Raw genomic sequence first — 26356 nt, 5'->3', positions numbered from 1 at the left:
ATTAGCTAACCTCAATGAACCCAAAAACACCTTAAAATAAGTATATTCTCACTAATAACTGTACTACTATACGAGTACGTATTTTCTATTGTTTCATTGAAAATAAAACAGCAAAGTCCATTTGGCTGTCATCTGTTTTAATTATGATACACAATGGTGTCAAAGTCATGATTTTTTTTTTCATGCTTGAAATAAGAAATTATTACTTTGAAAAAAGTAGTTTTATACTCGTGAGTGTTGATGACACAGCTTTGCAACACTTGATATTCTAGTTTTAAGCATGTTTTACTCAATATAGGTCATCAAATCTCAGCAACAAGCTGTAATATCTTACTGAGATCATTTAGGACCAAAACCCTTAAAACAAGTAAAACACTAACATAAAATCTGCTTAGTGAGAAGAATTATCTTATCAGACAGAAAATAAGCAAATATCACCCTTATTTGAGATATTTAATCTTACTTAGATTTTAGTTTTTGCAGTGTAGCTGTGGTGAAATTATTCTCTGCATTTGACCCATCACCTTTGATCACCCCCTGGTGAGGGGAGCAGTGAGCAGCAGCGGTGGCCTTGCCCGGGAATAATTTTTGGTGATTTAACCCCCAATTCCAACCCTTGATGCTGAGTGCCAAGCAGGGTCCCATGAAAATGGGGACCCATAAAAATGGGTCCCATTTTTATAGTCTTTGGTATGACTCGACCGGGGTTTGAACTCACGACCTGCTGATCTCAGGGCGGACACTCTAACCACAAGGCCACTGAGCTTTGACAACCTTAAATATATATTTCAATTAGGGTTGAATTCGACATACCCATGGTGTTGATCATGCTTTTGGGGGTCACAGAGGCAGCAGCGAATATATTGGGGGTCCCCAGGCCAGAGGAAGGACTTCCACCCACTGTATTGACGGCGAGGCCTCCGTGGGACGGTCTTCTTCACCGGCACCACCACGCTCCTGCACACCAGACACACAAAATGGATCATTCACACATGCTGGACGCTACACTTTCCTTTTCATGGACCTCTGGCCCCCTACAGTGGAAAGGGAAGCTCTGAGTGAGCAACAGGACGCCTGCAGGTCATCTATGGATGAACTACGACCCCATTAGAGTTTATTACTGTGTAGATATGGAGTCGAGATGCTGGGTTGGCATGTGGACCGTGTCTACAGATCCGGTTAAAGATAATGGGATTTCGGGATGAATGGTTTGCTCGCTGACAGCAGCGAGAAGTCAAGGTTGTGTCTGTATTTGGTCTTTGGGTAGTTTTTGTCGATGTCTGGCCAGGTCTGTTTGGTCTCCTGCTAAGCCTCTTGGCGTCTTAAGCAGATCTCTAGAGAGCTCCGAGAGAAACTACACACACACAATCCTTCTGGTTAGTGTTGCTGGTTCCAGGAAAAGCTTGGCACGTCTATGGAAAGTCATCAGTTCTTAAACAGCCTCATCATCCTGTAGTCTGTGATGCTAGTCTGAAAATAACTACTGTGCTGAAATCACTTGGCTTCTTTTGGAAGTTGAAAAAAACCAACACTCTATAGGTTTATTTTAGTGTGTAAACACCACACAAAACTGCACTGCTGCCACCTAGTGGACACAAGGTTTAAGGCACAGAAGATATGATTAATAGGTGAAGTATATGCACAAATCTCTTCCTAGTCGGGACGCTCCAATCATGGGTTTATGCTAAAGATTTCGATAATCCATGACTGATATAGGCTGATACCGATCACATGCACGCAAATGTTAGATTTTTTTTATGGCGAGTGCTATTGACGGTGTAACAATATCAATACAACATTTAAGCTAGTTCCATAGTCTCCTTGTTTACATACTATTGTTGAACAAAAGTCAATGGTACACAATAAGTCAACAACATTTAAAGCCGATAAATGCTTTAAAATGCAATATCGGAAATTATTCGTATCGGTTTTAAAATTATCGGTATCGGATTCAAAAATAAAAATGTATGACTTTATAAAACGCCACTGTGTACACGGGCGTAGGGAGAAGTACAGAGCGTCAATAAACCTTAAAGGCACTGCCTTTGCGTGCCGGCCCAATCAAATAATATCTACGGCTTTTCACACACACAAGTGAATGCCCGCATACTTGGTCAACAGTCATACAGGTCACACTGAGGGTGGCCATATAAGCAACTTTAACACTGTTACAAATATGCGCCACACTGTGCACCCACACCAAACAAGAATGACAAACACATTTCGGGGAGAACATCCGCACCGTAACACAACATAAACACAAGAGAACAAATACCCAGAACCCCTTGCAGCACTAACTCTTCCCGGACGCTACAATATACACCCCCAGCTACCCCCTACCCTCCCACACCTCAATCCCCCCACCCCCTAACCCCGCCCACCTCAACCTCCTCATGCTCTCTCAGGGAGAGCATGTCCCAAATTCCAAGCTGCTGTTTTGAGGCATGTTAAAAAAAAATAATGCACTTTGTGACTTCAATAATAAATATGGCAGTGCCATGTTGGCATTTTTTTCCATAACTTGAGTTGATTTATTTTGGAAAACCTTGTTACATTGTTTAATGCATCCAGCGGGGCATCACAACAAAATTAGGCATAATAATGTGTTAATTCCGCGACTGTATATATCGGTATTGATATTGGAATCGGTAATTAAGGGTTGGATAATATCGGACTATCGGATATTGGCAAAAAAGCCATTATCGGACATCTCTAATTAAAACCATTATCTACTATTTGGTTTTTGCCTATAAAGTCAATCAAATCAAAAACAAAAAACAACACAAACATGATTTTGTGAAAATGATAATATCAATCTAATCACCTAGTATTGATCATATACTGATACAGTGGAATCTCGGTGTTGAAACTTAATTGGTTCTTGAACATGATTTGTAAATGGAATAGTTTGTATAGTGAATTAAATATCTCCATTAGAAACAATGAACATTTTAATAATTGGTTCCAGCTTTTAAAAAAGTCCCTATTTTAGTTTGTACACTTTGAACACAATATAAAGTGCTATACAGTATTGTATATCAAACAAACATAACAAGGAGGTGAGTAATCAACTTTGCTCTAAGCTCTGCACTGCCAACACACACAGAGGTCACTGCAGTGCCCTCACAAACAATCAGAAATCCTTAATGTTAACCATATTGCTACAATATTTTTTTTTTTTGTTAAAGTAAATCATACAGTACATTAAACATCAGCAAAAGGAGCAGCTCACGAGAAGAGAGAAATGAGCAGACAGAGCAAAGGAGGGGAGCGGCCGTGTGTGTGTGCTCTTGGAAGAGGCGCCGCTGAACGAAAGTCAAATTTGTCATCTTTTCCAGAAAAGTTCGCTCTCATCACAACTACAAACTTGCTGTGGTACGAAGCCGGCTTCCTCAATCTCTTCAATACGAGCAAGCACAAAATGGCGGCCAGCGGAACACAAAATGTATGACTGAAACGTCCGTACTCATAGAAAGGCATATTAGGCGCGATCAGAAGTGTGTAAACTGAAAAGTTTGCAAATAGAGGGGTTCGTAAATTGAGGTTCCACTGTACGGCCCTCGGTATCAACACAGCTGATTTATGGATCGATCCACCTTCTTACGTGTCGGGTAAGCATGGCCGCTACACACCAACAGAGCACAACAGTTATTATATGATCTTCTCTCTAGACTTTAAAAATGTACTTGTTAATTTATTGTAAACATCTGCTTACTTTCTGCTGTTACACGCTTCAATCCACACTTCTTAAACTTTACTTAGCACAGATTTATTATGTTGTTTCAAGCTAGCTTAGCGTTTAGCATGCCTGCTCCTGCTTTCTCTTAGTAAAATGTTTAGCCCCTTCCTCCAGTGATAATAATACTTGAAAGAAATGTAGTTTGTCGCGAATGGAGGTGATTATCATTAACTTAGGGCAGCAGCTCCACACTGTGTATGGACAAATACAGTTAGCAGGCTCCGTCAGCAGAGGGACCAACACCAAACAAAGTATCAGCCAGAGGGGATCGGCGTTTGTGCTCGCCATTGAAAAGCATTAAAGGCCTACTGAAATGATTTTTTTTTATTTAAAAGGGGATAGCAGATCCATTCTATGTGTCATACGTGATCATTTTGCGATATTGCCATATTTTTGCTGAAAGGATTTAGTATAGAACAACGACGATAAAGTTCGCAACTTTTGGTCTCTGATAAAAAAAAAGCCTTGCCTGTACCGGAAGTAGCGTGACGTTGTCAGTTGTTCACTTCCTCATATTTTCCTATTGTTTTCAACGCAGCTAGAGCGATTCGGACCGAGAAAGCGACGATTACCCCATTAATTTGAGCGAGGATGAAAGATTTGTGGATGAGGAACGTTACAGTGACGGACTAGAATGCAGTGAAATACATATTTTTTTTCGCTCTGACCGTAACTTAGGTACGAGCTGGCTCATTGGATTCCACACTCCCTCTTTTTTCTATTGTGGATCACGGATTTGTATTTTAAACCACCTCGGATACTATATCCTCTTGAAAATGAGAGTCGAGAACGCGAAATGGACATTTACAGTGACTTTTATCTCCACGACAATACATCGACGAAGCTCTTTAGCTACTGAGCTAACGTGATAGCATCTGTCTCAAATGCAGATGGAAACAAAATAAATAAATCCCTGACTGGAAGGATAGACAGAAGATCAACAATACTATTAAACCATGTACATGTAACTACACGGTTAATAATTCTCAGCCTGGCAAAGCTTAACAATGCTGTTGCTAACGACGCTAAGGCTAACTTAGCAACTTAGCAACCGGACCTCAGAGAGCTATGATAAAAACATTAGCGCTCCACCTACCCCCAGCCAGCCCTCATCTGCTCATCAACACCCGTGCTCACATGCGTTCCAGCGATCGACGGCACGACGAAGGACTTCACCCCAACACAGATGCGGTTGGCGGCTAGCATCGGCTGGCGCGTCTGCTATCCAAGTAAGTCCTTCTTGTTGTGTTGCTGCAGCCAGCCGCTAATACACCGATCCCACCTACAACTTTCTTCTTTGCAGTCTCCATTGTTCATTAAACAAATTGCAAAAGATTCACCAACACAGATGTCCAGAATACTGTGGAATTACGAAATGAAAACAGAGCTTTTTGTATTGGCTTCAATGGGCTACCGATACCCCTGTTTCACTGGCCACGTCACGCGCATACGTCATCATCCAAAGACGTTTTCAACCGGAAGTTTAGCGGGAAATTTAAAATTGCACTTTATAAGTTAACCCGGCCGTATTGGCATGTGTTGCAATGTTAAGATTTCATTAAGATTTCTAAACTATCAGACTGCGTGGTCGGTAGTAGTGGGTTTCAGTAGTCCTTTAATCAGCAATTACATCATTTTCACAAAAAACGGCCGACACAGATCAGTGGCCGATTAATCAGCGCATCCCTGGGATCCAGCATATATGTAAATGCTTAAATATAGGGGTATCCAAAGTGAGGCACCGGGGCCATTTTCAGCCCGTAGCTGTTTACATTTTTCTATTGGCCTTTGACATTATCTCAATGGTAAATACATGTGTTATTAATGAAGTATATTAGATTTTACACTAACAAGTATTTGCTGTGTCACCTATGAAACAAAAACCAGGATAATGTTTGTTGTATTCCCAAATAGCTTAGCATGTTCATTGAATTGGTTTTGGAAGTGATTCCCCATATTCTGTCATTTTTCAATATGCGGCCCTCGGTAGAAACGGTTTGGAATTGCTATGAATAATCTAGTCAATCAACTACCACGTCTCTTGTGGTTGCCAGGCGTGTGGTCTACAAAAAGGTCTATAATTAGCGGTAAGTCAAAACAAACCAGCCTTAGTAGCTGTGGCTGTAGGCAACCTCCTGTTTTTTCTTGTTTTTTTTAAAAAATTTTATTAATGGCATAAGATGGTGATAGCTGCATTTAAAGTACTGTAACGAGAGTGGTCAGCGTTATCAACCTCTGCGTGTGCTTTAAAATGTTGCTACTCGCTAGCAGTATCAACGCTAGCTGAGCAGCTTGCTCCTTACCACCAATACAACATTGGTTCTGTAGTGCAATATACACTACCGTTCAAAAGTTTGGGGTCACCCAAACAATTTTGTGGAATAGCCTTCATTTCTAAGAACAAGAATAGACTGTCGAGTTTCAGATGAAAGTTCTCTTTTTGTAGCCATTTTGAGCGTTTAATTGACCCCACAAATGTGATGCTCCAGAAACTCAATCTGCTCAAAGGAAGGTCAGTTTTGTAGCTTCTGTAACGAGCTAAACTGTTTTCAGATGTGTGAACATGATTGCACAAGGGTTTTCTAATCATCAATTAGCCTTCTGAGCCAATGAGCAAACACATTGTACCATTAGAACACTGGAGTGATAGTTGCTGGAAATTGGGCTCTATACACCTATGTAGATATTGCACCAAAAACCAGACATTTGCAGCTAGAATAGTCATTTACCACATTAGCGATGTATAGAGTGTATTTCTTTAAAGTTAAGACTAGTTTAAAGTTATCTTCATTGAAAAGTACAGTGCTTTTCCTTCAAAAATAAGGACATTTCAATGTGACCCCAAACTTTTGAACGGTAGTGTAGTTGTTAACAAATAACCATGTGGTCAAAAATAGAGATGTCCGATAATCTCGGCAGTCCGATATTATCGGCCGATAAATGTTTTAAAATGTAATATCGGAAATTATCGGTTTTGGTTTCAAAAAGTAACATTTATGACTTTTTAAAACGCCGCTGTACGGAGTGGTACACGGACGTAGGGAGAAGTACAGAGCGCCAATAAACCTTAAAGGCACTGCCTTTGCGTGCCGGCCCAATCACAAAATATCTACGCCTTTTCACACACACAAGTGAATGCATGCATACTTGGTCAACAGCCATACACGTCACACTGAGGGTAGCCATATAAACAACTTTAACACTGTTACAAATATGCGCCACACTGTGAACCCACACCAAACAAGAATGACAAACACATTTCGGGAGAACATCCGCACCGTAACACAACATAAACACAACAGAACAAATACCCAGAACCCCTTGCAGCACTAACTCTTCCGGGACGCTACAATATACACCCCCCGCTACCCCCTCAACCTCCTCATGCTCTCTCAGGGAGAGCAAGCCCCAAATTCCAAGCTGCTGTTTTGAGGCATGTAAAAAAAAATAATGCACTTTGTGACTTCAATAATAAATATGGCAGTGCCATGTTGGCACTTTTTTCCATAACTTGAGTTGATTTATTTTGGAAAACCTTGTTACATTGTTTAATGCATCCAGCGGGGCCCATCCATCCATCCATTTTCTACCGCTTATTCCCTTCGGGGTCGCGGTGGGTGCTGGAGCCTATCTCAGCTACAATCGGGCGGAAGGCGGGGTACACCCTGGGCAAGTCGCCACCTCATCGCAGGGCATCACAACAAAATTAGGCATAATAATGTGTTAATTCCACGACTGTATATATCGGTATCGGTTGATATCGGAATCGGTAATTAAGAGTTGGACAATATCGGATATCGGCAAAAACGCCATAATCGGACATTTCTAGTCAAAAAGAACATTTGTTTCCACTTTTGCATGCACTCCAAATTATAATTGAATTGTTATGCAGTAATAAATGGGTCTTCAGAAATGACAGCCTCTTTTAATTAACACCTTTGCACAGGAGATTTTTATGGAATCCGTGTGAACACGAAGCCGGAGCCTGACAACCGCCTGACAATAAAAAAACTAAAATTGCAGACATTTTTGGGGTTTTTCTTTTCTCCGAGCTGCAGATCAAAACCGTGAGAGAAAGCGAGCGAGAGTAGGAACTTGAAAGCGTCATAAAATATTCACATCTCCAGAGATAACGCCGAAGCAAACTGATGACAAGTATCATTTATCCAGCACACCTTTGTTCTGCGCTCTTAAGAGTGAAACGTCATCGACAAGATATCGCAACGTCTCTGCTGAGCGAGGAATGCGGCCCACGTAGGGGCGTTACAGTCCATGTTGATAAAATGTGAAGCATGAATGATTCATGAGCCCAGAACTCATGAATCATGTATAGATTAGAATCTGGAGCATATTTTATTAATAGGATTGTCTTAATTGAGTTGCTAGGGAATAAAGCAAGGATTAATCTCGGAGTGAATATTAATGAGGTCGGAGGCAGAGGGAGATGTGGTAAGGCACAACTGCAGAAATGTTTCCTTTGCGCACCCGACTGAGGATTTAATCTCATCTCAGCGTTTTATTTAGCGATACAATGGAAGATAGGGAAGGAACCTGCAACTGAAACCAATTATGTTGCTTCATTATGGATATGATGAATATGTCGTGACACACAACCTCACTGAGCTCATTTGGAAGGAGTCAGGAGTGCAGGCACTGACTGAACAGTATTACCACTACAGAAGTACTTCTACTCTACTTCCTGTGCACGTGTTCCACGAGTATTCCTATTACTTTTAATGGCCAAAGGTAGAGATGTGTGTGTCCAAGTTAAAGGAACTTCTTCTAATGGATTTATAACAATCTATGCAAGCTGGGTAATGTTTGCTGTGATCTGGAACAACATGGCCACAAACAACTATCTGGAATGCAGTCTATATTACATACAAATAATGTGTGACATGCAAAACTAAATTATACACAAAGAGGATAAAGGTAAAGGATATTAAATGAGCTCAAATATATTTACAAATGAGGCATAATGATGCAATATGGACATACAGCTAGCCTAAATAGTGTGTTAACATTGATTAGCTTGCAGTCATGCACTGACCAAATATGCCTGATTCGCACTCCAACAAGTCAATAACATCAACAAAGTGCCCATTTGTGCATTCACGCACAGCATGAAACTTTTGGTGGACAAAAATGTTACATGTAAACAAACTGTTGCGTCACAGTCCACGTAAGACAAAATGATGTTCACTAAATATTGTCATCAGAGAAGTATACACACAAACATATTAAACAGTGGGCTTTCTAACAATTGGGAAGGTTTGTGTCGTGTTTGTCCTCAAACAAAAAAACATACTAAAACAAAAAATAATTTTTCCATTTTCAATCCTTTTTCAAAAATGCTCCAGGGAGCTACTAGGGCGGCACTAAAGAGCCGCAATCGGGTTCATAGAAACAGTGATGTTCACCAGCATCGCACAAGTATTCCTTGTACTGCAAAATCATCACATAAGTATTTATTCACTACTTATGTATAACAATTATGAGCACTGCACTGCCAATTTACCACAGGTGTACAAGTACTGCTAATACTGACCCACCATTGAATGAATATAGCTTGCAAGGTACGACTTTGCATTAGTATTGCCATTTCTGTACAACTAATACTGGACTATACCAGCATTGCGTGGTGGGTATTCCTAGTACTGATCCACTATTGTGCAAAAAAAAATCCTAGAACTGTACTCCTTTGTTATCAACGCATGAATACTATTTTGTACTGGCATTGCTAAATAATTCCTAATACTGTAAACCAGGGGTTCTTAACATTTTGACCTTGGGGCCCAACTTTTCCACTTAAATATTAACACTGAATTTGTGACCTTACTCTTGATTTTAATCGTATTCAATAATCATATCTAACCTACTTACAGTTTACAACCTTGTCAAATGACATAAAAACCATGTGTTAATCACAAAGATACTTTTTTATTTAACACATAAACCTTAGGCTTAGGTCAGGCTGATTAGAAAATTAAGTATTCACCAAATGTACTGCATTAGAAGGGACTGACAAGAAATAATTGACAAACAATTGTGCGGTTTTAAAATAAACTACCTAAACCCATAATGAATATGTTTCTGAACTAAACAATCAATCAAATTAAATAAATACAGCTCCACCACTTTAGTCATAATAAATGGAAGAAGTGTCAAAAGGTGGATCCAACTGTTTTAATGACATTCAGACTTTACTTCAATCAATAACGGAGCAGCGTCTCCTCATCCGTGGCTCACTAGTGCAACAACATTTCCCGTGAAAAACCGTCCGACCGGAACTCTCTAATAACTCAAGTTCCTTGGGTGAGTAATGTAAACTCACTACATGTTTTAGCGCTTTCATGGCGCGTTTACTGACAGATATAAGTGAGAACTTTACACTACTTTATATTAGAAATGGCAACAGCGTAAGATGAATGTCCCATAACAAGAAGATAGAGAACAAAGAAGAAGCTTATCGACTACGGTGTCGACACGGACTACAAAGGCCAACGCGGGCAATTTTTCAGGACTTATGCAGATCCCAAATACAGATCAGCAGGTACCAGATGGTAAGAAAAGTTGCTTTTGCATAATATTGCGAAACAAAACACCAGATAATTTGTCTTACCTTATACACACACCATAATAATACTCGTATGTTGAAGCACAGTACAATCCATCAAGCGGTGTGGCTTCTTAGCTTACCAAAGTCGTACTAAAACATTGATACATTTTTGAGCGCCGTGTGTAATGTTCTATAATTTCAATGGAACATATAAAATGTTGGTGTTGTTTACTTGGGTCATATAGCAGTCTACACGTATCTCTTGTGTGTGACTGCCATCATATTGCAGTCTACACGTATCTCTTGTGTGTGACTGCCATCTACTTGTCACACTTATCATTTCACCATGTACCAAATAAAATAGCTTCGAGGTCGGTAAGCAAAACCAGAAGTATTCCGTACATTAGGCGCACCGGGTTATAAGGCGAGTTTTGAGAAATAAAAAATGATTTTAAGTGCGCCTTATAGTCCGGAAAATACGGTACTTGTTGTGTGTTGCAGTGGTTTGTTGTTCATGATTCCATAATAATAATAATAATCTCAGAGTGTTTTCTTTTTTTTTTTTTTCATGCTGCGTGATCTAAAAATGTAACAACACAATTTATTTTCTTGATTCCTTTCAGTGTATCCTAAAGCTAGAAAGTTGCCATTTGAAATGACTATAGATATATACTATATATGTTTTTTTTACTACAAAATCAAACGAATGAATGAACATTCTCCAAGTCTGATGATTTTATATTTTCCAGGGGTTGTACTCATACTGTACTGGTATTACACGAATATTCATAGCACTGGAGTACAAACACACAAGACTACAACTGCTCTATACCGCAACCGCACAGGGGTGTGTCGAGTACTGTACTGTACCACCCTGACACAAGTATTCCTTGTACTGTACTACAACTTTATGGAATGATACTACTGCCGCTGTAATATACAAAACCCAAAACCAGTGAAGTTGTCACGTTGTGTAAGTCGTAAATAAAAACAGAATACAATGATTTGCAAATCCTTTTCAACTTATATTCAATTGAATAGACTGCAAAGACAAGATACTTAACGTTCGAACTGAAAAACTGTTATTTATTGCAAATATTAGCTCATTTGGAATTTGATGCCTGCGACATGTTTAAAAAAAGACTGAGAAGGTTGAGGAATGCTCATCAAACACTTATTTGGAACATCCCACAGGTGAACAGGCTAATTGGGAACAGGTGGGTGCCATGATTGGGTATAAGAGCAGCTTCCATGAAATGCTCAGTCATTCACAAACAAGGATGGGGCGAGGGTCACCACTTTGTGAACAAATGAAGCGTAAAAATACCACAACGAAGACCCCGGACTGTTGAACAACTTAAGCTGTACATCAAGCCAGAATGGGAAAGAATTCCACCTGAAAAGCTTCAGAATTTGGTCTCCTCAGTTCCCAAACTTTTACTGAGTGTTGTTAAAAGGAAAGGCCATGTAACACAGTGGTAAAAATGCTCCTGTGCCAACTTTTTTGCAATGTGTTGCTGCCATTAAATTTTAAGTTAATGATTATTTGCAACAAAAAAAAACAAGTTTCTCAGTTAACATTAAATTTCTTGTCTTTGCAGTCTAATCAATTGAATATAAGTTGAAAAGGATTTGCAAATCATTGTATTCTGTTTTTATTTATAATGTACACAGCGTGCCAACTTCACTGGTTTTGGGTTTTGTTGTATTACAGATATCCCTCCTGTGTCACATTCTACTGCACAACAAAAGCATGCAGTCTACTATTTGAACTGTGCATAGTGAGCACCGTAACCCCTCCTCTTTGAGGGTCTTCAGCAGACGTAAAGTGAAACCACGCACATTCGCCATCCAAATCATTTGCTTCCTTCTTCTTTTTTCTTTTCTTTTTTGACGCGGTCACGTCCAATCTGTGGCCATCCTGACAGCCGAATGAAAGGCCCGTCCGTGCTGGCAGCTCATTTGGCTGACAGGTGGCAAACAATTAGACACGGCCAAATGGGGGCCGGGGTCGGGCCGAGCGGTGGGTGCACAAAGTCGCACGCCCGGCCGGGGACGGTTTGTGTGAAAGCATTTCAAAAATGATACTCTTGGCTGTAGAAACTCATTTCAGGCTGCCACGTCCCATTAGGGCGGTGAGCTGTGAGGTCGACAGGGCCGGCCGCCACGTGGCGTGAGGCCGCTTCTGTTTAATCTGTCATCAACACCCTGGAGACCCTCCCCCGTGCCCTCCATCTCCTTTTCACATACTCTCCCCTATTCATCAGGCTCACCTCAGCGGCTGCATATATTAGAAGGTGAGCTTCCCCCCATTGTTGCCGCTAGCTCATCTGCAGGAGAGTACTTTTGATTGCACTCCATTGACCTGAATTTCTTCCAGGATATTAATCAAGCATACGCGGCAAAGATCGAGCCATGTCTTTGAAATGTGCATAAAGAACTTAGCCTTTCATGGACCACTTCAAAGGGCCCTTATTGTGCAAAATTGACTTATGATTGCTGTTACAACAGCGATGTGGTCCCTGGAGCATGAGCACCATACGTGGGAAGAATCTTCTGCAAACAGTTTAAATCCTCATTAATGGACACGATGCGTCCGTTACAGCTTTGTAAAACATGAAGAAAAAAAAGCTGGCTTCACTACACATCTTGAAATAAACCTCGTCAGCTGCAGACGTGGGAGCTTTGACCATTTTGTTTTTCTTCAGCAAGCTGTTAAAATGCGGGTGTAACGTTAGCATGTAGGGCACATAGCTATGCTAGTGTTGCTAATGTTACGTTGTTGTATGGATCTATTACTGTACATACAGTGAAACCTCCATTTAAGGACCCCTCCTTATACAAAGTTTTCGATTTACCAACCACAGGCCGAAGAAAAATGTGGTTTTGGTGTACCATATTTTTCTGACTATAATTCGCAGTTTTTTTCATAGTTTGGCCAGGGGTGCGACTTATACTCAGGAGCGACTTATGTGTGAAATTATTAAATATACCATGCTTGCCAACCTTGAGACCTCCGATATCGGGAGGTGGGGGGTTGGAGGGTGGGGGGCGTGGTTAAGAGGAGAGTATATTTACAGCTAGAATTCACCAACTCAAGTATTTCATATATATATGTATGAAATACTTGACTTTCAGTGAATTCTAGCTATATATATATATATATATATATATATATATATATATATATATATATATATATATATATATATATATATATATATATATATATATATATATATTTATTTTATTATACATATAAATAAAATAAATACTTGAATTTCAGTGTCCCGGAGCCTATCCAGCATTGTCCTGTTTAACTTCTCCGTTCATGAATGAGTATATCATTTCGGCCACCGTGTCCAATGGAGAAGTCTGTTCTATAAAATGTACAGGCAACATACATACCCCTTCCCCTTCGAACTGTCCTGGATGAACTGAAATTCTTGTTTCCATTCGTTTTGGAACGTGCAAGCGTATTTCTTCATCTTGCTCGTCGACGGCGTCGCCATGTCTGTTCTTCTGCTTCGTCTCCTTGTTGTGTGCGCAGTTGTGCACTCTACTCTCTAAAAGCCCTAGAAGTTATGACGTCATTGGGCAGGCAAGCTGTTTATATTGTGGGAAAGCGGACGTGAGAACAGGCTGTCCCCACTCATGTCCGCATTGAGCTGGAGGGGGCGTGGCCTCCAGCTCCAGCTGAATACCGGGAGTTTGTCGGGAGAACATTTCTGCCGGGAGGTTATCGGGAGAGGCGCTGAATACCGGGAGTCTCCCGCTAAAAACGGGAGGGTTGGCAAGTATGAAATATACTCCCCCTTAACACCGCCTCCGCCCCCGACCCCGCCCACCTCAACACACCCCCCCCCCCACCCCCCAATCTCCCGAATTTGGAGGTCTCAAGGTTGGCAAGTACGGCTTTATGTTAAGGTCAAAGTGTACAAACCTTTACTAAAATATGGATTTTTGTTGCAGCTGGAACCCATTATTCTTATTTACATTGTTTTTATGACGAAATTTGATTCACTATACAAACTTTACTATTTACATGTTTATCCAATAAATGATAAAGTGCACAATAGTGATTCTTGGAAACACACATTATGTCAAAGAGAAAAACAGCTCATTAGCCTTAAAACTACAGACAAAATGCAGTGGTGTTCCAAGTAGGACTTACTAAAAGGATGTTTGAACTCTAAACATACTTCCGATAGATTTAAAAAAATTATGAACAAAAGCACAATAAGGGACCTTTAAAGAATCATAGTGGGGGAGAATGAGACTAGCTGTTTAGTACAAACTGTGGGCCATTGATAATGTAGTAGTTAATACAGCTCAAGTGTCGAGGCTCCACTCACAACATGACCCTGAACCGGATAAGTTGAATAGAAAAATATATGGGTCTGTTTTTCTGCACCACGTACCTGTCAAAGGAGTGGAACTGCATGGGCAGAACGGTCTGGGCCTTAGCGGCAGAGTCCGGGCAGGACAGCGGCTCAAGACCGGCCTCCACGCCCTCCACAGGCGCCGCCACCAGGCTCTTCAGAATCTCCTTAACGTTGAGCCCCTTGTTAACAGGCTGGGCGGAGGAGGGCGGCGGGTGTTTTATCACCTCCACGGCGGGCTGCTCGGACAGACCCTGCAGGGACTTCTTCTCCAAGGCTGAGAGGAGCTCACTCATCGGGCCGTAACCCGCATCGGATCCATTGACGACGCTGACGACCTGCTCCGCCGCGATATTCGAGTCGGCTTGGCGGAGGAACGGCTCCTCCGGTGGTGAAGAGTGGTCACTGCTGTTGGTAAAGGTCTGTGGTGGTTCTGCAGGAGACAACCACACAGGACCATTGAACACTGAAAACATAAACTAAATGACCATTCATATTTCACAACATTATACTGATTACGTTATGCACTTAATGGAGACTTTAGTACCATTAAGCCTCCATGATGAGGTCAGCGGGGCCGGATTTAGCCTACCAGTCATCGGCTGTTTCCCAGACAATCGTTTGCTGCGCTCGGTCGGGAAAATTCCCCCATTTTCTGGTGAAATGTATGAAAGTGTCAGTGGGCCTCTCCTTTCTTCCAGCAACCTCTATGATCCCATTCTCCTCTGGCAGATTGCTTGCCTAATGTCCGCTGACAGATGACGCTGAAAATAACCAGGCAGGCATCCACCGCCACACACCCCACAACACTCGCTTGCTTCCTCCTGCTCATCATTCAGCGTGTCCTTTATGTCACATTTTTACACATTTCTGTATCGTTCGACTACACAAAGCAGGATAAACCGGAGAGGCCGGGTTGTAGATGACCACGATGTATCCTGGCTCAGTGGTCCCCAACCACCGGTCCGGGGACCGGTACCGGTCCGTGACGCATTTGCTGCAGGGCCGCAGAGAAACATTAATTAATTTATAAACTACCGCATTTTCTCCAACTTGTCTTTAGCTTGTCCCACTAAACACACAAATAAGCTGGTTTATTATCTATTTATTATCTATTATCTATTACCTGACCGCTTCTATGTTAGCTACCTCTCTTTGTTTATAATGTATATTTTCTGCTGGATCTACTCTCTATTTTATGCTGACCTTTTTTTTTTTTTTGCTGTAGCTGTTACATATACTGTAATATTGTACATGGTAATTGGGATTTGTTATACACTGTACATATTATATAAAAATACAATATAAGAATATATCAGTATATAATATATACTGTATATATAATATGTAAATATTACATATACACTACCGTTCAAAAGTTTGGGGTCACCCAAACAATTTTGTGGAATAGCCTTCATTTCTAAGAACAAGAATAGACTGTCGAGTTTCAGATGAAAGTTCTCTTTCTCTGGCCATTTTGAGCGTTTAATTGACCCCACAAATGTGATGCTCCAGAAACTCAATCTGCTCAAAGGAAGGTCAGAGTTGTAGCTTCTGTAACGAGCTAAACTGTTTTCAGATGTGTGAACATGATTGCACAAGGGTTTTCTAATCATCAATTTGCCTTCTGAGCCAATGAGCAAACACATTGTACCATTAGAACACTGGAGTGATAGTTGCTGGAAATGGGCCTCTATACACCTATGTAGATATTGCACCAAAAACCAGACATTTGCAACTAGAATAGTCATTTACCACATTAGCAATGTATAGAGTGTATTTCTTTAAAGTTAAGACTAGTTTAAAGTTATCTTCATTGAAAAGTACAGTGCTTTTCCTTCAAAAATAAGGACATTTCAATGTGACCCCAAACTTTTGAACGGTAGTGTATGTTACATTTTATATTGCTACTATGGTACATTTTTTGTCTACTTAATACCTGCATTATTCTGTCCATTCGTACCCTTTCCATCCTTTGTAACTGAGCTACTATGTGGAACAATTTCCCTTGTGGATCAATAAAGTTTGTCTAAGTCTAAGTTTATAGATGTATACTATAACTCCTGATAGAAAGTCGGCAGTTGTTATAGTACATTAATGCACATTAATGAACATATAAAATGTTAATGTGCCAGATTGTAGCCAAAGGCTTATTTCCATCTGCAGGGTCATTGTATATAGCAGGGGTTCTTAACCTGTTTGACCTAAACTTACTCTTGATTTTGACTATATTCAATATGTAAAATAAAATATCTAACCTACTTACAGTTTACTACCTTGTCAAATGTTATAAAAGCATGTGTGGGATAAGCGGTAGAAAATGGATGGATGGATGGAGGGTGTTAAATGAATCTTAGTTCCGGCTGATTACAAAAATAAGTACTAACCAAATAAACAATATGTATTATGTTGTGCAAAAATAAATCAACTAAATTAATAATAAATATGTTTGAACTAAACTGTCAAAAAAATTAAAGTAAAAATGAAAATACAGCGTCACCACTTTAGTCATAATTTTGGCACTTAAGAAATTTCTCTATGACATTGGCGACTAGGGATGATACTCGAAACCGGTTTTCCCGGTTGTTTGATAAGAAAAGAACCGAGTCCTCGGACTCGAATCCCTTTTTGAGAACCGGTACCCGTTATCGAGACCACTATAGTAAAGGAAAAGAGTTGATTCTTTATTCGAATCCCGTCCCGACCAGAAATGCTCCGTGGGACATCACAATAAATGACGTCACGTAGCTCAGTCATTAGGCGCAGATAGCGAAAGCAGGAAAACAATGGAACGGAAAAAGCGCTCTAAGGTGTAATAAAGTTCAAAACAAAAGCTATAATCCATCGAATAACTTTTCTGAGAGATTTTAGCAGGGTAAAACACATGACGAACACTTTTACGACCAACCGGAAACATAGCAACCAGGCTAGCAACGCACCTCCTTTACGGCAGCTGTCGCAACGTTCTTAAAACAACCGCAGCACATACATATATATACAACATATCTCCCTTTTTTAACTTTTGCTTTTCTTTCCTTGTAAACAAAACAAAATCACACTGTAGATGTGTTGTCTGTCTAATTATAAATAATGCAGACGAGGCGTGTTGGCTGAGTTCTTGACGTTTACTTTCACAGCGTGGCAACATGCAACACTTTTCGGGGCTACCGCGCATGCTCGTAACTCCCGTTGCATGCTGGGTAGTGTAGTTGTTATATTCTCTAGCTCATAACATTTTTCCCCCATAAAGAAATAATGTTAACTCAATAAAGTGTATTTCTTTTTTTAGCTTTAACTTTTCATTTATTAGCATTGTAACCACATTTGCAAAGAACTTTTCTCTTCATAGAATGTTCTTTCAATAAAGAAATAAAGTGCAAAAATGTCAAAGCATCATAACAAACAGTTATGTCAAATAGCAACAGAAGTGCACTTTTTGGAGAGCTGTATTATTTTCAGTTTTGTGCCCAAGGGACTGATTTTATTTAACACTATATTATTATTTATACACCTATAGTGATCACAGAGACAGGTTGTTTTTGTGTTACTGTATATATTTGTTTCTCTGAAAAATCCCACTTAATATACTTTGGGTAACAACAGTCAATATTTATTTATTTTATTTTATTTTTTTAGGTGGGTAACAGTCAATATTTATTTATTTATTAGATTTTATTTTTTTATTATATAATAAAAGTGAGCTTTTGTTAAACCAAATATTGTGTGTTTTTTTCCATATACAACAACCTATCTGGACTCGATAAGAGAATCGATAAGGAATCGGTTCGATAAGAGGATTCGATAATAGGCTCGAACTCGATAATTCCTTATCAAACATCATCCCTATTGGCGACTGACTTATTCTGTTTGTTTTATATTGTCATTATGCCACAAGTGGTATAAAAGTGTATTACAACTAAGTACCGCTGCAGCCTATGTGGACCAGAGCTGAAACAACAGATATATTACATTTTAGGGGAGGCTCGCGGCCCAACACTGGGCCCCGGCTCTATGGTTAAGAAACACTGGTATATAGTATATGCTATAAACGTGCCGGGAACCATCTCTTCGCAAAGAAACACACCCAGGGCTCCAACTACTTCAGCGTTATGGCGAGATGATTTTTCATGCTCATTTTTTTCCCCTGTTTTTTCTGGATGTAAATGTTGTCTGTCTATCTGTGTTGGCCCTGTGATGAGATGGCGACTTGTCCAGGGTGTACCCCGCCTTATATTTCCATTAATGTGCATTGTCCCATGTACTATAACAAAGGAGTTATAATATACATCTATTAACAAGCTTATTAGTGTGTTTAGTGGGACAGGCAAAAAATAAGTCGGAGAAAATGCAGTAGTTTATAAATTAATTAATGTTTCAGCGCGGTCCGGTATTAAATGCGTCACGGACCGGTACCGGTCCCCGGACTGGTGGTTGGGCACCACAGATGTAAACCACAAAGAAGTGTTTTAAATGTAGAAAAAAACATAATAGAACACCTTTAAAACAAATAGTAATAAATTAGGGTTCCACGTTTTAAAATACGCTAGCTTGATGGTCGTTTATATTGAATATGCCATATACATGCTACTGATTAGTAGGGGTGTGGGAAAAAATTTATTCGAATTCGAATCGCGATTCTCACGTTGTGCGATTCAGAATCGATTCTCATTTTTAAAAAATCTAATTTTTATTTTTTTATTATTATTTTTATTTTTTTGTTGTATTTTATTTTTTATTTTTTTAATTAATCAATCCAACAAAACAATACACAGCAATACCATAACAATGCAATCCAATTCCAAAACCAAACCCGACCCAGCAACACTCAGAACTGCAATAAACAGAGCAATTGAGAGAAGACACAAACACAACACCACGTAGTGAAACAAAAATTAATATTAACAACAACAGTATCAATATTAGTTACATTTTCAACATAGCAGTGATTAAAAATCCCTCATTGACATTATCATTAGACATTTATAAAAAAAATAAAAGAAGAACAATAGTGTCACAGTGGCTTACACTTGCATCGCATCTCATAAGCTTGACAACACACTGTGTCCAATATTTTCACAAAGATAAAATAAGTCATATTTTTGGTTCATTTAATAGTTAAAACAAATTTACATTATTGCAATCAGTTGATAAAACATTGTCCTTTACAATTATAAAAGCTTTTTACAAAAATCTACTACTCTGCTTGCATGTCAGCAGACTGGGGTAGATCCTGCTGAAATCCTATGTATTGAATGAATAGAGAATCCTTTTGAATCGGGAAAATATCGTTTTTGAATCGAGAATCGCGTTGAATCGAAAAAAATCTATTTTGAATCGAATCGTGACCCCAAGAATCGATATTGAATCGAATCGTGGGACACCCAAAGATTCGCAGCCCTACTGATTAGCATGAACAGCTTTACAGGGCTATCTCAACACCTCCAAATTTGGTGAGGAAAACTACAACTAAGATGCACATTAACAGTTGTTTTGTAAGAAGTACAGTACTTACAGTATAAACACTTTGTGGGCCTCCACAAGACTGGCACACTCAACCCACAACTAAGACAGACTAAAATGAATGTATACTTGCAAATGAGACTCACTTGATCAAGACTTTTCTCCCATTCCGCACGACAAAATAAGTACAAAGGGACCACATGGTCATTAACCAACAAATACGTTGCACAACACAGCAGCGGCACAACCGATGTTGTAATAGCGGTAAGGAGAAAACTGCACAGTCAGCATTTTATAGCGCTAATGCAGGGGTGTCCAAAGTGCGACCCAGGGGCCTTTTGCGGCCCGCAGCTAATAGTTTACCGGCCCGCCACACATTCTGGAAATGCTATTGCAAAAATTAAAAAAAACATTAAAAAATGTGGAATGAGGTGAAATCTAACTAGAAAAAGTTGCAATGTTGACACAAAGCTGCCATGCAGGCTGGTTTTTTTCTCTTGTCTATCTTTATTTTTCTTTTTTTGCCATTGCTCAAAAAAAAAATAAAAAAATCAATGTTATAATGAATTATTGACCTATTCAAGGCTCCAATTATTTAAAATATTTCACTTTAAAATGTTTTATGTGGAAAATATTGCATATATTGTGTGGTTGCCATATACAAATATCAACGTTTTCTTTGACAAAAGAGCATAAAACAAACAAAATAATAGTTTGGAACGTAAAATGGACAGATATATCTGAAGTTGATCTCGTAACTTAAGTGTTGAAAGTAAAAACAACTAATAAAAATGTATCACTTTATGAGTGGGGCACCTTTTGGATCCCAAATATATTTAATGGGATTTTATTCATCTTTTCACTGTGACTATTCAAAAATAATAATAAATTAAAATCAATGGTGTCCTGCATTATTGATCTTTTTAAGGCTCTAATTACTTCACATCAAACATTGCTTTCTGAATGTTTTGGGCAGTGGGAGAAATACTGCATATTTCAGTTTTATTATAAAAAACAAAGTTGTCTTTGACAGGAAAGTTTTTTTTTTGTTAACTTAATATCAACCTGAAGTTGATATACTGTAGAGATTTACTGTGCGTTAAATAAATTAAAAAAATAATAATTTAACTTGTTTTTAACAAATTTTAACATTTTAATAATTGAGACCCTTTATGGTCCCCGGGAGCCCTAAAGGTTAAAAAAAATAAAATTAAAAAAAATAAAATCCATATATTTTGTTATGGTTTTGAAAATGAAAAATATCAAAATGGCCCCTGCATGCTTTAATTTTCCCGTGTGCGGCCCTCAGTGGAAAAAGTTTGGACACCCCTGCGCTAATGAGTGGATTGTACAGTAAACAACAGTGACACTTACCTGTGACGATAGGGGAGTTGACGTCCCGATGCGTGCTGCCTGTCCTGGCAGTCTCACGCTGCGGCTCCAGGATGTCTCGGTACTTGGACACCATGAGGACGGAGATGAAGTAGACCACAGCCAAAGCCAGAAATTGAGCTTGTTTACTGTCGTCCTGCGGCGGAGAATCACAAAGACCGGTCTATAATCGAAGGGGACTCCCCAAATACAGTTGGGACTGTTTCTCAATATTATCTTTGAATCTCATTGAATTCCTAACGATGTGCTGCTTTAATACGCTCACAGGCCACACTCACCACGTCACGAAACACCACAGCACGCAGGCGGTTGATGTCCACGTCCTGCAAGAGGCGATCAGGGTCCTTGAAGGGAGACAAGTTACTTTGGACGCTTTCTAAAATAGTCTCGAACGCCCCCTAGAGGGTCACCAAAAAAATATGTGTTTCTCAGCTGTGGTACGTATGGGCTGCAGTGTTACTCAGTTGTAATACACATTTCCACCACTTGTGGCAGCAATGACAATATCAAACAGAAGTTAAAGGCCTACTGAAACCCACTACTACCGACCACGCAGTCTGATAGTTTACATATCAATGATGAAATCTTAACATTGCAACACATACCAATACGGCCGGGTTAACTTATAAAGTGCAATTTTAAAATTCCCGCCACACTTCCGGTTGAAAAACTCCTTTGGATATGATTTATGCGCGTGACGTCACAAAATCCACGAAAGTGGTTGGACCCCATCGAACCCGATACAGAAACCTCTTGTTTTCTTCGACAAAATTCCACAGTATTCTGGACATCTGTGTTGGTGAATCTTTTGCAATTTGTTTAATGAACAATGGAGGCTGCAAAGAAGATGGTGGGATCGATCGGTGTATTAGCGGCTAAGTACAATACTTACAACAACACAACAAGGACTACTTACTACGCCTAGCCGATGCTTGCCGCCAAACCCACGGATGAAGTCCTTCGTCGCGCCGTTGATCGCTGGAACGCAGGTGAGCACGGCTGTTGATGGGAAGATGAGGGCTGGCTGGCGTAGGTGGAGCGCTAATGTTTTTATCATAGTTCTGTGAGGTCCGGTTGCTAAGTTGCTAAATTAGCCTTAGCGTCGTTAGCAACAGCATTGTTAAGCCTTACCAGGCTGAGAATTTTTAACCGTGTAGTTACATGTACATGGTTTAATAGTATTGTTGATCTTCTGTCTATCCTTCCAGTCAGGGGTTTATTTATTTTGTTTCTATCTTCATTTGAGAACGATGCTATCACGTTAGCTCAGTAGCTAAGTGTGTCACCGATGTATTGTCGTGGAGATAAAAGTCACTTTAAATGTCCATTTCGCGTTCTCGACTCTCATTTTCAAGAGTATATAGTATCCGAGGTGGTTTAAAATACAAATCCGTGATCCACAATAGAAAAAGGAGAGAGTGTGGAATCCAATGAGCCAGCTTGTACCTAAGTTACGGTCAGAGCGAAAAAAGAGACGTCCATCACTGCCTCTCCAGTCCTTCACTGTAACGTTCCTCATCTACGAATCTTTCATCCTCGCTCAAATTAATGGGGTAATCGTCGCTTTGTCGCTCCGAATCTCTCGCTCCATTGTAAACAATGGGGAATTGTGAGGAATACTAGCTCCTGCGACGTCACGCTACTTCCGGTACAGGCAAGGCTTTTTTTATCAGCGAGCAAAGTTGCGAACGTTATCGTCGATTTTCTCTACTAAATCCTTTCAGCAAAAATATTGCAATATTGCGAAATGATCAAGTATGACACATAGAATGGATCTGCTATTCCCGTTTAAATTTTAAAAAATCATTTCAGTAGGCCTTTAAGGTTTAAGAAAGCCTTGAAAGGTGAAATAATGGAAAATTATAAAATATAGCAACGGTTACTTTCATCCCATTGATTTTTTGAATGTTGATGTTCCAGGCTATCTAATTTTTAGTGAATGTATAGGATAGGCAAATATAAGACGTGGCTTCAGCCTATTCCTTTTTCGGTCCTTCTTTTTCTTTTTGTGTGTGTATGTCAGGGGTGTCCAAACTTTTTCCACTGAGGGCCGCACACTGAAAAATCAAAGCAAGCGGGGGCCATTTTGATATTTTTTTATTTTAAAAACCAATACAATATATGTATAAAAAATATACATTTAGGCCTCCACTCAGGCTTGATCCCGGGGACCCCAAAGGGTTTTGGTAAAAAAAATATTATAGATGTGTCATTATTCAGTATTATTATTTTTTATTATTATTCAAGTTTTATATCCCTAGATCAACATTAGGTCTATCTGTCAATATAACGTTTTTACAGATTTAAGTCGTATGCTCTTTTTGTCAAAGAAAACCCTGTTTTTTTATGGAAAAAACACAAAATATGCAATATTTTCACCCAATAAAATTGTTAAGTGGAATATTTGAGATTATATAATAATTGGAGCCGTAAAAAGGTCAATAACTCATAACACCATTGATTTTAATTCATTATTATTTTTTGAGTGATGACACTTAAAAACAAATCACACTAAAATTATTGGGGAACCAAAAGGGTCCTACTCATTAAAGTGTTAAAAAATAAATTATACATTTTTTTTACTGTTTTTACTTTTAACACAATAATCTCGAGATCAACTTCAGATCTATCCGTCAATTATAAGTTGTATTGTTGTTTATGTTTTTTGTTTGTTCGTTTTAGGCCCTTCTTTAAAAAAAAAAAAAAAACAGCTCAATTTTTTACAAACACAAAATATGCAACATTTTCCCAAAAAAATATCTCAAAGTGCAATATTTAATGTGACGTAATTGGAGCCTTGGATAGGTCAATGATTCATAATAACATTGATGTTGATTCATTATTATTTTTTAAAGAAAGAAACAGCCTGCATGGCAGCTTTGTGTTATTAGAGTAAACATTGCAACATTTTCTTGTTACATTTCACCTGTTTGGTCTTTCATACCACTTTTTATGTTTTTAATTGTTTTAATCGTATTTTAAAATGGGCCGTTAAAAAATGTGGCCCCCAGGCCGCACTTTGACACCCCTGGTGTATGTGTATGATTGTTAATATGTATAATCTGTGCTGTTAAATTGATCACACAAAATGGTTGATTATATGACCGAAATAAACTCACTTCATTCAATTCATTCAAAGTCTGGAGCTAAAGTCATAGAGACGTTTCCTAAGCGCAAAAATTATGACTAAAGTGATGAAGCTGTATTTTCATTTGTACTTCAATTTAAGAAACATATGTATTATTATAATTTACCGGAAGTTAGAATGTATTTATTTGTATGTCATTTAAGTCCCTTCTTTTGCAGTATATCTGATTAGGATTTATTTTTGTAATCAGCCTGACCTAAGCCTTGATAATAATCTTTGTGGTTAACACGCACTTTCATATCATTTGACAAGGTTTATCCTGTTAAACTGTAAGTAGGTTAGATATAAATATTGAATACGACTAAAATCAAGGGTATACAATTACTAATTCAGGTTTAATATTTGAGTGGAAAAGTTGGGCGCTGAGGTGAAAAAGGGTTAAAACCCCTTGTTCTAAAGCAAAAAGACAAAATGTTTATTTTGCATAAGAACCCCAAAAGCACAAAGACAAAATGTTTATTTTGCTCTGAAACATGATACAAGAAGGGAACATACATGTGCATCATTTGCAAGATAATAGAAAATAAAGATGGTTAAAATGCTTTATTTAGCAACACTAACTACATATTAAACTGAATGCAGATGACCTTGCAGTACAGAACTATGCTGGCTTGAAGTTCACCTCCTCAATTTTTGATCATGCAGATTGGTTTTATTTGAACATAAATAGTTTCAAGATAATACGACACGTTTACATTTTCTTTACAACAGTAGGAAGAAGCAACGCTCATTTAATGGTACCCCTTTTTTGCACTTCATATCACTTACTTACAAATATGTTCACTCCCTCTACTCTGTATGTATTACTACCCACTTAATGGTAAAAGATTAAATAAGACTGCATATATTTACACAAGAATAACTATTATTTTATTTTTAGGGACGGCGTGGCGAAGTTGGTAGAGTGGCCGTGCCAGCAATCGGAGTGTTGCTGGTTACTGGGGTTCAATTCCCACCTTCTACCTTCCTAGTCACGTCCGTTGTGTCCTTGGGCAAGACACTTCACCCTTTGCCTCTGATGGCTGCTGGTAGCGCCTTGCATGGCAGCTCCCGCCATCAGTTTGTGAACGTGTGTGTGAATGGGTAAATGTGGAAATACTGTCAAAGCGCTTTGAGTACCTTGAAGGTAGAAAAGCGCTATACAAGTACAACCCATTTATCATTTATTTGCACGCAAATAATTTATACCTTTTGTTTTGTAAACAATATTGTATTTTAATGGCTATTGTGTGATCCTACAAGCATAACAATTGTATGTAATTAATGTGGCGTTTTATTTTGAATGTGGTTTTATTTGTTATGTATGAATGTGTGTATTCCCTTTTGCCGTAGTGTTGTACATGTATAAAAGCGTTTTGGAAATTTTAGGCCCCGGGAAACATAGCAGTGGCTCCGTCTGCAGCTAATAGGAGCTAAATAAACAAACAAATGTGGTACGCAAACGAGAAGGGGATCTTGATGACAATGTTTTGTACCTTGCCGGGGGTCACGGCATTCAGCAGCAATTCCTGGCTTTTGTTGTTGTTGGGAACAGACATCTTTCTCCCCAAGTCTGCGTGTCTCTGCCTGCACTCCAGACAGCTCTTCACAGCCATGCAGCACACTGAGAGCAGGCACACACACACACACACACACACACACACACACACACACACACACACACACACACACACACA

At 39.2% G+C, this 26356-nt stretch overlaps 1 pseudogene; it reads right to left on the bottom strand.

Annotated features, from left to right (window-relative positions):
• LOC133659140 (neurobeachin-like) overlaps positions 1-26356 on the bottom strand; it is a 75728-nt pseudogene that overhangs the window by 415 nt on the left and 48957 nt on the right.

Source organism: Entelurus aequoreus, linkage group LG10, assembly GCF_033978785.1.
Source record: "Entelurus aequoreus isolate RoL-2023_Sb linkage group LG10, RoL_Eaeq_v1.1, whole genome shotgun sequence".
Classification (NCBI taxonomy): Eukaryota; Metazoa; Chordata; class Actinopteri; order Syngnathiformes; family Syngnathidae; genus Entelurus; species Entelurus aequoreus.
This window is presented reverse-complemented; position numbering and strand designations above follow the sequence as displayed.